The sequence below is a fragment of the Triturus cristatus genome, chromosome 6 (assembly GCF_964204655.1).
Source record: "Triturus cristatus chromosome 6, aTriCri1.1, whole genome shotgun sequence".
In the NCBI taxonomy this organism is placed as follows: Eukaryota; Metazoa; Chordata; class Amphibia; order Caudata; family Salamandridae; genus Triturus; species Triturus cristatus.
The window spans coordinates 811,089,683-811,102,238 of NC_140589.1; positions in this window are offsets into that span (position 1 = coordinate 811,089,683).

Sequence of the window (12,556 nt, forward strand, 5' to 3'; positions counted from 1 at the left end):
ACACACCGACAAGCCAGGCACGCTGAGCTGGCATCTGTGACATCAGCGTTGCAATGTGACTAATCCTCATAATGTAGGCATCGTGCGCAGAACCAGGGAACCGTGCACACACATGTGTGATCAACATGTCAGCAAGACAGACCACCAGAGCATTGATCGAATTGTAGTGCTTCCTGTTATGGTATGCCTGCTCATGTGCCTGTGGTGGTATCAGGGCAACATGTGTCCCGTCAGTGGATCCAATGACGTTCGGCATCCTCCCCAGTGTATAAAAGGCATCCTTAATTTCAGGGAGTTCATCTTGGCTCGGGAACTTGATATACAGGTCGAGGAATTGCAACATCCCCTCCAAGACATCGCGTAGCACCCGACTAAACATTGTTTGCGACATCCCACCAGCAGTAGCCACAGTGTACTGGAAGGTACCAGTAGCAAAGAAGTGCAGGGCTGCCATCACCTTCACCCCTGGGGTCAGTGCTGTAGGGTATGTCCGGCCAGGTAGCAGATGTGGCGCCAACTGCTCTGCCAACTCCTCAATCAGTGGCCTGGTGAAGCTGTACCGTCTGATGCTGTCTCGTTCCTGCATGGTTGCAAGGTCTGGGAACGGACGATGGACAGCTGGTGCCCTGCAGTACAGAGATGCACAAAGGAAGATTGTCAGTACATCCCCCATGTGGCCATGACCACGATCACTCTCACATGCTAGTTCATGACATTACACAATGTACTGACGTGTGTGCTGTTGGTCATAGACACATATGTCACCTACAACACCACCACCTCACATCTCAATTCCACATGTCCACATGAGTGCCATGTAGTGCAATGGGCTACTCATCTGGCTGTGTCATCCAACCTATGCGCTGCTGCAACGTTCAAAAAACCCACCCCAGAGACTAATGAGGACTCATGTCTCCCAGGCATCACAGATCTTTGCCATGCAGAAACCCAGGCTCCCTGTATTGCCACATCAACACAGCAATGGACATGGCGTAGCACGTACACACCACAAGGCAAGCGTAAGTCCCACAGGTAGTGGCCGCTGTTGTTCATGCCGGCCCTACATGTACATCTCTTAGACACACACCCCATCAAGGTTGATGCATATACCACATGGATGTGGAGACTGTCACCCATTGGTAACATGTGATCAGACACATCTGAGACACAACATGCACACAAACTGTGGGTGCACATCAGTATTGGGGCTACAGGTCTCACTGTGACATACATGCCATCACCCCCAGGACTTAGGGTGTATGTGACATACCGCAAACATATCCAACCTGACACTGTGGCCTTCACTCATGCCAATTACTGTCCAATTGCACATCACAGTGCAAATGTGCACAACACACAAAGGATTCTCCCCCATGTACAAGTTAACAGCCTGGGAGTGGCTGCACAACGTGCCTGACAATAAAACTGCTGTGGCCCCCTCAAACACCCAGGGAATGCAGCCTCACATGCCATGAGACACTGTGTGGCCAATGCTATAGTGTGGCAGGTGTGTGCAGGTGTCCATGGCCAGTATATGTGTGTTGCATCCGTCTAATAGTCACACTAATGCGGTCCGACGCGGGTGACAATGTCCGAGCCGTGCCTACGCCTTGTCATTGAATGCAATTAGGTCCATCGCGGGTGACAATGCCTCCGCATTGCATGGGTCATGTCCGAGCCATGCGTACGCCTTGTCATTGAATGCAATGAGGTCCGACGCGGGTGACAATGCGTATGCATTGCACAGGTCATGTCCGAGCCGTGCGTACGCCTTGTCATTGAATGCAATGATGTCCGACGCGGGTGACAATGCGTATGCCTTGCACAGGTCATGTCCGAGCCGTGCGTACGCCTTGTCATTGAATGCAATGAGGTCCGACGTGGGTTACTATCATGCATCCGCGTCGGACAGGCATGGTCCGAGACAGGCGTACGCCTTGGCCATTGAATCGTATGGAGACGGGTGCATGTGTACATTCAAAATACGCGTTGTACAGTCAGTTGAACGATTCGGGCGCACCTATTGGCTCAGGACTGTCATGGAGACGGATGCGGATTCAAAACTTGTACGAGTTGTGCACTGGAAATTCAGTTGGATGCCTACAACAATGTTGCAATTTCAAGTGTTCCATGAAGGTGAAGATTTGAACAATGCGGAAGGCGTGTACGAGTCGTACTTATGAATGGATTGGCCAGATTCATAGAATGCAACTGTGTTGGACCTATCACTTTGGACACATGGCACAGAGTCTGCCTCTGCAGCACAGACATAAGGCTGGCTGGACCCCAGGGAGCTCACTTGCCTGCACTACATGCTACTGGACCACATCCCTGCTACCACTGCTGCTGTCTATGCATCCTCTGGCTCCTGCTATGGCACATACACTGGAGAGGGCCCCAGCCTTCACTGAGGAGGAGAACCAGGCCCTGCTGGACGGACTCCTTCCAGAGTACAGAAAGCTCTATGGGACACAAGTGGAGCAGGTGAGTGTGCTGTCCACTGCCTTCCTAATTATGCATGTTGTCTGACTAGCAGTACTAGCAGTGTGTACACCAGTGGCAAGCATTCTCACTGACTACTTTCATCCCCCAAAGTGTGTAGGTACATGTACTGAATTGTTTTCCTGCTGCTAAAGTGCATTTTTGCCAGCTTAAACTATCCAGGCATTGTTAACATGTCAGACATGCATGTGAGTTATCATTCCCCAGGGTTGCACTACCTGTGTAATTAATTTCCCTTTGTGATGATGACATGTATATCTAATTGTGTGCTGCACAAATCTGGGGCATGTGTGTTAATGTACTTTTTACTTTGTCCTCCTCACAGTTTGATGCCCACCAGAAGCAGGAGATCTGGCTGACCATCGCCCGGGCTATTCGTTCTGTGGGGGTCTACAAGCACCACATCTGCAACTGCCAGAAGCGGTGGCAGGACCTTCGGGGCTGGACCCGGAGGATAGCTAGAGTCCAGCTGAAGCTGTCACCTCCACGCAGGAGGGGCGGACACCGGACCCTGACTCCCCACATGCTCCGGATACTGGCGGTGGTCTTCCCGGACCTGGATAGGCAGCTGAAGGCCAGACAGCAGCAGGAAGGGGGTAAGTCCATGCCTGATCTGTGTACTATTTCTGACATGCAAATAGCAGTCTTTTGTCCGGGTCACACTCCCACATTACGTAGGTCTTGTAGTCCCAAAATCAGGTCCCTCATCTGTGTGATGCACCCTCCTCATCTGTTCCACAGGTGTGGCCCCTACAGTCTTTTGCTTGTGTCACTAGGGCACTGTGTCCCTGCAGTCAGCTATGTATCCGGTACCAGTCAGCATCAGCATCATGAGTGGGTCAATTGTTTACACGATGCCTGAGATCTGACATGTGAACTGTGTGTGCACTTGAGATGTGTACCAATTGCTGGTCTGACTCGCAACATGTTTCTAGGGTATTCAATAAAAAACCATGCAGCAGGGTACTCCAATTTTTGGGCATCAGGAGTAGGTATAGCAAGTATGCCACAATTGCTTAGCATCCTGACTACTGTCCGGGGCAAAACACTGGTTCACTTAGTCCTGCCCAGTCCTGCCCCCTCAAGGGCATTCAGAAACACTCTGTAATCCCACACCTGTGTGTGAAATTGCAGGTTGTGCTTCGTGACATGTGCCCTCAGGTGTGTGCCTCTGTGTCATTAGGGTGTGGCTTGTTGCTACGTACAACTGGGGTGTCCATGATTCAGAGGGTCAGGATGACATCTGCAATGTGACTGTGGGAGACAAGACCTGTGTGACATATAGGTGTGTGATCATCTGACAGCGCACAATGGTGTCTGCAACTCTGTCCCTCATGGAGCTGGGTTAAATGCATAGCAGACTGTGATGTGTTAATGTACATGGATTTTTGTTTGCTGAGACTCATATGTCTGATTTTCATGATGTGGGTCCTGGATATGTTGTTTGCATTTGATGGGCAAGTGCGCCGGTCATCTGCAGAGTCAGATTTGCCCCTGAGCTAGGATTGTGAGTCAGTGCATATTGTTGTTGTCTGGATGCCCTGCCCCTGTGACAGGAGACAGTGTTGACTGACTTTCAGGGCATCCCAGTGCCATGGCATTGAGCTTGCTATGAGTGAGCCTGCGTTGTGTTCAAGTGTGCACCATGCACCCCATTGTGGCCTTGCCCATCAGGACATGAGTACATCATAGTGTGTGTTGCTGTCATGCATCCCAAGCATGTGAAATGAGTCTCTGCCCATCCCTTCATCCGGACACCTGTGCTGAGTCAGTCGCAAGAGATGTGCCCTGGGTCTAGTGACATACTCCTACATGTTCACTTGCATGTACAACTAATGTGCGGGTGGTGCATATTGGCACATTGGGGTATTAGCATCCAACATCCAACAGACATATGTGTGCAAGTCAAGGAGGGATATGTGTGCCATGGTTGATGTTGAAAATGACAGTTGTCTTATTCTAAACAGAGTTGGCATTTTGAACTGGGTTCAGCTGATGATGCCAGGGCTTGCCCTGTGATGTGATGTACTCACTGTGGTGTGTGCAGTCGGTGCAGGTGACTGATGTTGTTCTCTTCCTATTCCTATCCAGATACATCCACGGCTACAGGAGGGGACAGCTCCACGGACCAGGAGGAGCCACAGAGCCTTACAGGGACAGAAGGAGAGGAGTCAGGTGGACCCAGTGGCACGGAGGGCGATTTGAGCCACACAGAGGAGTCGTCAGCACCACCCCCCCCAGCTGAAGGCCACAGCAGCTCTGAGGATGACTCCCCTGTGGAGGCGGGTGTCAGCAGCCACCAAACCCCAGCTAGTGAGGCTGTCTCCGCCACCGCCACCACCACCACCACCAACCCCCTCCCATCGGCTCCCATCCCAGAGGTCCCTGTGGGCTCCCGTGTTCGTGAGCATGTCTCCTTTGTGCCAGGCACCGCACCCCCTGCCCCTGTGTCCCCTGCTGCCCTGAGTGAGGAGTCTGTGGACTTACTTAGACAGATGCATGTAGGGCAGACGTCGATGCTGAAGGTCCTCCATGCACACACAGGTCTGTTGACACAACTGGTGTCATTCATGGAGGGCATTTCCTCGGGCATGTCTGCCCTATAGAGGACCAACCAGTCCGTGGCCTCCTCCCTGACGGCAGCAGTGTCCCTCCTCTAACAGTCACACACCCCTCCTACCCCTGCAGCACCTACAATTCCTAGCACACTACCTGTCCAAAGCACATAAACCCCCAAACCAAGGGCTAGATGTGCACACAAGCAAGCGCAGGGGACTGATTCCACACTCACAGGGGCTGGTTTACTGACACACACACAGTCATCCACAACCACTCCACAGTCCTCCGAGACCTCTCCCTCCCAGCCCCCTTCCCTTGCCTCACCTGCAACCCCATCCCCCCAGAAGCTCTTCCTCTGTGACCTTGGCCTCTTCCCCACCGACCCAGCAGATCCTGATTACAAGGGGAAGAGGAAGTCCCCACACACAATAGGGAGTGCCCCTCACACCCGGACACCCTCCCCCATGCGCACTCAGACCGAGACACCCACCCGCAAGTCCCTCCGGCGCAAAAAGAGCAAGACCCCCCCGCAAACACGCAGCTCCAAGGCAAAGTCTCCGTCCTCCATCCCCCAGGCCACCACTCCAGAGGTTCCCCCGCCACTCCCTGCCCTGGGTTCCCCCACACACAGATACACCATCCCCAAAATGCTAATGCCATCCCCACCTAGCACTTGCTCCTCCACACCTGGTCAGACAGTTGGTGCCACTGATGTGGGGACCGTGTCCCCACCCCCTGCCCTGCAGACCTCCCCTGACCCCCATTCCGCTCCCATGGATGTAGGCACTGCTTTGGAGTCTACGCCCACCCCGTCTGACTTGTGCACTGCAGTGGTGAGCCAATCCACTCCATCTGACCTGCCCACTGGAGTTGTGCCGGCGCCCACCCCATCTGACTTGTGCCCCACAGTTGTGACAGCACCCACCACTTCAGTCATCTCCACTGCAATTGCAAGTGTCTCACCTGCATCCCCCACCTCTTCACTGCCTCCTTCTGCTGCGCCCTGATCCTGTCCCTGCGGTGCTTGGCCTGCCCCATGTATGCCCCTCCGAGGGGATGACCCCGGTCCGTAGCAGTGCAGGCAAGCAAGGTGTGACAGTTGTCACTCTAGTTCAATCCTTGGCAATTTGACATGGACTGGCCATTGGCCTTTTGGTTGCACAGACGTTTCGAATTTCATAAACTGAATTTGTGACTCTAGTTCACTGCTTGCCATTTGGCCATGGACTGGCCATTGGCCTTTTGTTGGAACAGACGTTTCACTTTTCATATGCTGAATAAAGCTTTTTACTTTGTCCCTGTGAACTTGATTTAGCTGTAGATCATGTTGAGGTTGTTTTAGATGCCCTTGCACCTGTAATGCTTGGTTTACAACATTGCATACTGATGTGTTGATGTGAGGTACTCCCTGTGGTCCATGAGATATGTATCCTATTCTGGTGGGTATCCATGTCATCCTTTGCAGCAAACTGGGTGTGTCTGGATCAACTATTTGTGTACATCTCTCTGTGAGCATTTAATTCCCATGGTCACATCTGTGGCTTGCACCCCTCCACATATGATGTGCTTCCCATTGTCCAAATTGTCACCTCCACATACTTCGTGCTCATCACTACTGGCCCTACAGGTGTGGGCATCATTGTAATAGGCGAAACTGGGTCGTCTGTGCAACTTGCTAGACATATGTTTGGGGTATGTGCAGCTGACTTAGGGGTGACTCCCGTACCCAGGCTGTTGTGACCAGAGCCTTCATTGTGTGGTAACTGATGGCTGACTGACCAAGTGTTCTGCAGACATGAGTGGGATTTGCGGTGAATATGTTTGGCACAGCTGGTCTCCCACAGGAGCTGTGTCCCCTCAAGTTAGTGTGTTGTCCAGTGACATGGCCTGGGCCCATGGTGTGTGTTGTATGTGCATGTGTGTGTGTCCACATCCCTGTTCATACACAGACAGTGTTCCCTTGATATGTTCCTGTTGTTGATGCTTGCTGAGTGGTACTGGGTTAATCCCACTACTTTTCCAATGGGCTGCCGGATGTGTGGGTGCATGACTCACTACTGTTAATTGGTGTATCATCATTGTGATTTGTCAGTTCTGAGTGTTGATGATGTTGTCAGACACAGATGGGACACAGTGAGGGTTCCTCAAGGCACTTGTTTGTTCGCAATATCATGTAGTTGTCCCTAGGTGGTAGTTTTCAGTGATTGAGACATTTGTATGTGTGTGTGACTGCTCCCACTTGTCGGGTTCACGGCAGCGATGCTGGCAGGTGTCAGCATGGGTGCCTTGTGTTCCTCCTTGGCATCTGCATAGTCCTGGGACTGTGGCAGAGATTGTGAAGGTCACATGAGCTTTGAGGCTATGGCCATGTACCGCATACTGTGCAGTGTGTCTGCCATTCCCCAGGGTTGTAAACAGTCCTTGTGTGATGTGTGTGTGCACCTTAGTTCCTGCCAACATTCCTGTGTTTGTCATGTGGGCATGTGCAATGTCACCTGTCCATGTGGGCTTCACAGATACACATTGTTGCAGTTCAGGTGTGTGGTGTTGATGGTGGACTGATGTGAATGTTTGCATGGATGATCCCCTAGCTCCCGTTTGTCCATGGATGAGGGGCCATGCTGAGTGATTTGTGTTTGTGTATGTGTGATGTGCATTTGTGGCACAGGACACATGTCTGGGTTTCCCAGTTTGTACGATATCTGCCTTTGTCATCACAGTGGAGGTGTCATGCATGCTTGTGTCACCCCAATGTCTTGTCCCTGGGGATTGTGCTGTTGTGTGTCAGTCTCTTGCTGTGTTACTTGGTGTTCATTCCAGCTAGTGTCACATGTGTCTGTTGTGCTTCCTCTCATCTCCCAATGCCTGGTTGCCCACTGAGGGTGTCTCAATGATGGTTTACTTTTTTATGGCACTGTGTCCACATCTGTATCACTGTGGTTCAGCCACTCTCATGTGTTGTGTAGTTGCCTGGGGATACTGTGACACACACACACACACATGTTGTGTCCGATGTGCAATGTGAGTTTGCCTGTTTGTGTTTGTGCATCTGCACCAGTGCATTGGTATTGCTGTTGTGGGCCATTGTCTGGATGCTGTTTCTGTGATTTTGCATGCTGTCCCTGTGAGTCATTTCACATCATTGTGCACATTCATCCTGGTTGTTGGGTGCCATTGCTGGCATGGAATGTGAGTTAGTGAGCTGACACCTACAGTCTACACATGTTGTTTTGATTTGTGTGTCTATTTTCGAGATGTGTGCATGCTTGGTGATGGTCACTTCTGCTGTTGTGTCATTGTACGCTGTGTGCATTGTTAGCCCCCATATGTGGTGCTTGTCTGCACATGGCCGAGAGTGTGTTATGTTTTCACAGTACTGTTAGCCTCACCACATCTCTGTGTGTATGGGACACAACCACTAGTTTGCCCCAGAAGTGTTTGATGTGTTGGGAGCAGGGATCATACATGCTGTTTGTTATTTGCAGCTTTGACCAAGATGACACTTACCTTTTGGTCACAGTGATGAGGGGGGTTTAGTCCCCATCACCACAATGCTCAACATCTGCTGCATTTTGGAAGCCCCCACTTAACTTCTGTTCTACACAGTGAGGGGCTGTTCTTTTTACATTGCCACGGTGCTATGGTGATGCTTGCCTTGTGTATGTCACACTCATGTGTTGGTCACACATGTGCTGTTACTTACATTGTATGCTCGTAGCCATATTCACTGTTGTGGGCATTTGTCACAGACTACACACTGTTGTCATGATGTCGTGGGGGATGTATTTTGTGGACAAACCTGATGTTTGCGTATGCTGGATGTGTTGTGCATCACCCATCCTATGGCTGGGGGTGGCAGGGGTGATGTGCAACAGGTCCCCTGTGAGTGGGGGTGGCAGGGGTGATGGCCAACAGGTCCCCTATGGGTGGGGGTGGCAGTAGTGATGAGCAACAGGTCCCCTGTGAGTGGGGGTGGCAGGGGTGATGGGCAACAGGTCCCCTATGGGTGGGGGTGGTAGGGGTGATGGGCAACATAATCCCTGTGAGTGGGGGTGGCAGGGGTGATGGGCAACAGGTCCCCTGTGAGTGGGGGTGGAAGAGGTGATGGGCTACATAGTCCCTATGGGTGGGGGTGGCAGTAGTGATGAGCAACAGGTCCCCTGTGAGTGGGTGTGGCAGGGGTGATGGGCAACAGGTCCCCTGTGAGTGGGGGTGTCAGGGGTGATGGGCAACATAAGCCCTGTGAGTGGGGGTGGCAGGGCTGATGGGCAACATAAGCCCTATGGGTGGGGGTGGCAGGGGTGATGGGCAACATAGTCCCTATGGGTGGGGGTGGCAGTAGTGATGAGCAACAGGTCCCCTGTGAGTGGGGGTGGCAGGGGTGATGGGCAACATAAGCCCTATGGGTGGGGGTGGCAGGGGTGATGGGCAACATAGTCCCTATGGGTGGGGGTGGCAGTAGTGATGAGCAACAGGTCCCCTTTGAGTGGGGGTGGCAGGGGTGATGGGCAACAGGTCCCCTGTGAGTGGGGGTGGCAGGGGTGATGGGCAACATAAGCCCTGTGGGTGGGGGTGGCAGGGGTGATGGGCAACATAGTCCCTATGGGTGGGGGTGGCAGTAGTGATGAGCAACAGGTCCCCTGTGAGTGGGGGTGGCAGGGGTGATGGGCAACATAAGCCCTATGGGTGGGGGTGGCAGGGGTGATGGGCAACATAGTCCCTATGGGTGGGGGTGGCAGTAGTGATGAGCAACAGGTCCCCTGTGAGTGGGGGTGGCAGGGGTGATGGGCAACAGGTCCCCTGTGAGTGGGGGTGGCAGGGGTAATGGGCAACAGGTCCCCTGTGAGTGGGGGTGGCAGGGGTGATGGGCAACATAAGCCCTGTGAGTGGGGGTGGCAGGGGTGATGGGCAACATAAGCCCTATGGGTGGGGGTGGCAGGGGTGATGGGCAACATAGTCCCTATGGGTGGGGGTGGCAGTAGTGATGAGCAACAGGTCCCCTGTGAGTGGGGGTGGCAGGGGTGATGGGCAACGTAAGCCCTGTGAGTGGGGGTGGCAGGGGTGATGGGCAACATAGTCCCTATGGTTGGGGGTGGCATGGCTGCTGGCCATGCAACCCCTATGGTGGGCTGTAGTTAGTGGCCCGGATATGGATCCCCTGTGTGTGTGTACCATTTTGCGGGTACGTGTCGTTTGTTTATGTGGTAGGTGTCTGACTTACCGCCTGCGCCGTCGGCATCGGTTCCTGATCCGGTCATAGATGTAGAGTACTGGTATGACCTGCGCGATGGGATTCATGTTGTGTTCGTGTCGTACACGCTGCTTGTTGCTCCGTCTCGTACCCGTGGCAAGCTGGTCCATCTCGTAGCCGTGTATTGATTTGTGGCGCAAATCGTAGCTGATATGGTTGTTTTCTGGATGCTGTGACGTGCCGTACGTGACGACCCGTCCGGCGCGTAGGAAGTACGCATCGTACTTGTCATGCCGCAAACTGCTATGGATACTGCTTCCGGGCGACACGGTTCCTCTTTGGGAGTTACGGCTCGGACGGAGAATGGGTCTTGATTCACAGCCTACGTGTCGATCGTGTTTTTGGCAGTTATGCGCATCGTACTTACTCTACAGGACGGACCGGCTCCGGTGTGTGTCGGTCGCAGGGTAAGGCTATGGACAGCTGTCTGACCGGCCATCGGAATCGGCCCCTTAATGTTGAAAACGACACCATCATCCGAGCTATATCTCCTGGGGTCTTTTAGTATTTATGAACACTTTTTATTGACCAGGTTTCGCCTGGACTTTTTTCATTGTTTGCTGGCCATGCAAAAGGGGAGTAGAAGAGGTCAGTTGTTAGCACCCTGTGGCTGCGACGGGGAGTCTCCACAGGACCTGCTACACTTCATATTGTTTTGCAAATTCCATGAGGTCCCCAGGAAAACCTTTATTGCGCCAGTTATAAAGAGGATGAATTTTAAGCAGGCCCGTCCAGCTCTTATCTATTTACAATTGTTGCATGAAAAATGTATTCTTTTTGCTCTTAGTTTCCTGAAATCAGCGGTGAAGGCCAGGGCTTGCCTTGATTAAATGTTAGGAATGGTCAGAGTTTATTTTTACTCCAACTATATATATATATATATATATATATATATATATATATATATATATATATTATCTACTGGCGGTCGCCAGTAGATAGTTATAGTTAGGACCGTGTTTCCATAAGAAATCTGAAAATTCTATTTTGAATAACTTTGGCGCCGGTTGATGAATCCTCGCGAAATTTTCAAAACTAATGGGGCTCTCCGCTCAGCTCCTACCCTGAAAGTCTTGGGGTGATTCGTCAAGCGGGGGCCGAGAAAAAAGGGGGGTCCCAAAACGCGTTTTCTCCATGTTATTTCCCATAGGACCTTTAGTCGAAGGTACAGCCCGAACGGCTGAACAGAATTACTTGAGATTTGGCAGAGAGGTAGTCCTCAGGTCAGGCATGTGCCTTTTGCATATATGGAGTCAATCTGTACAGTAGTTCCTGACAAAATTGCAGTTAAAAGTACATAAATATCTATATGCGCACACCGTGCGCGCACCGTACACGCACGGTGCCGTGCGCGAGCGTAATTCTGATTGGTGGTTACATGTCAGTCAACATTCGAATCGGTCGAAATCAGGAAGTGTTGTCCGCCATTTTGTTTGTTTTGGGTGCGACACTGAAAAAGAGAGGTGGCGAACGTGAAAAGGGGGCAGAGTAGAGAGTTCCTGACCCCCTAGCCTTTGTCAGGGGGTCCCTGAAGGACCCCGAAGGGTGAAAACTTTTTTTTTTTTTTTTTAAATCGCGGGGTGCGCGCACGGTGCACGCACCGTGAAAAACCTTAAAAAAATATATATAATAATACATACATAACTTAGCATTTAAAAAACCGTACAAATTCACTTAAAAAACCATAGGTTTCACACACGTTATAGTTAGGAATTAGCATTTAAAAAACCTTGCAAATTCACTTAAAAAACCATAGGTTTCACACATGTTATAGTTAGGTGGACATTTCACTCGTAAAAAGCCAATGAAATTCCCCCGTTATAGTTAGTTCAGATAACTATAACTCGCGCGACCGCCACTCTATCACAAGGATGATGTCATCAGTGATGTCATGAGTGATGCCACTGACCATGTCATGAGTGATGTAATATGTGACGTCATGAGCAGTGGATTGCGGGCGCGCGAGTTATAGTTATCTGAACTAACTATAACGGGGGAATTTCATTGGTTTTTTACGAGTGAAATGTCCACCTAACTATAACATGTGTGAAACCTATGGTTTTTTAAGTGAATATATATATATATATATATGTATATATACATGTATATATATATATGTATATATATATATATATATATATATATATATAAACGGCCTTTGGATCCTTCTTTTCAATTGTTTAAATTCTTAATCGAGGGTCAAAGGAACATGTATTTAACTCTGTATCTCAGGTTTTGGATCAT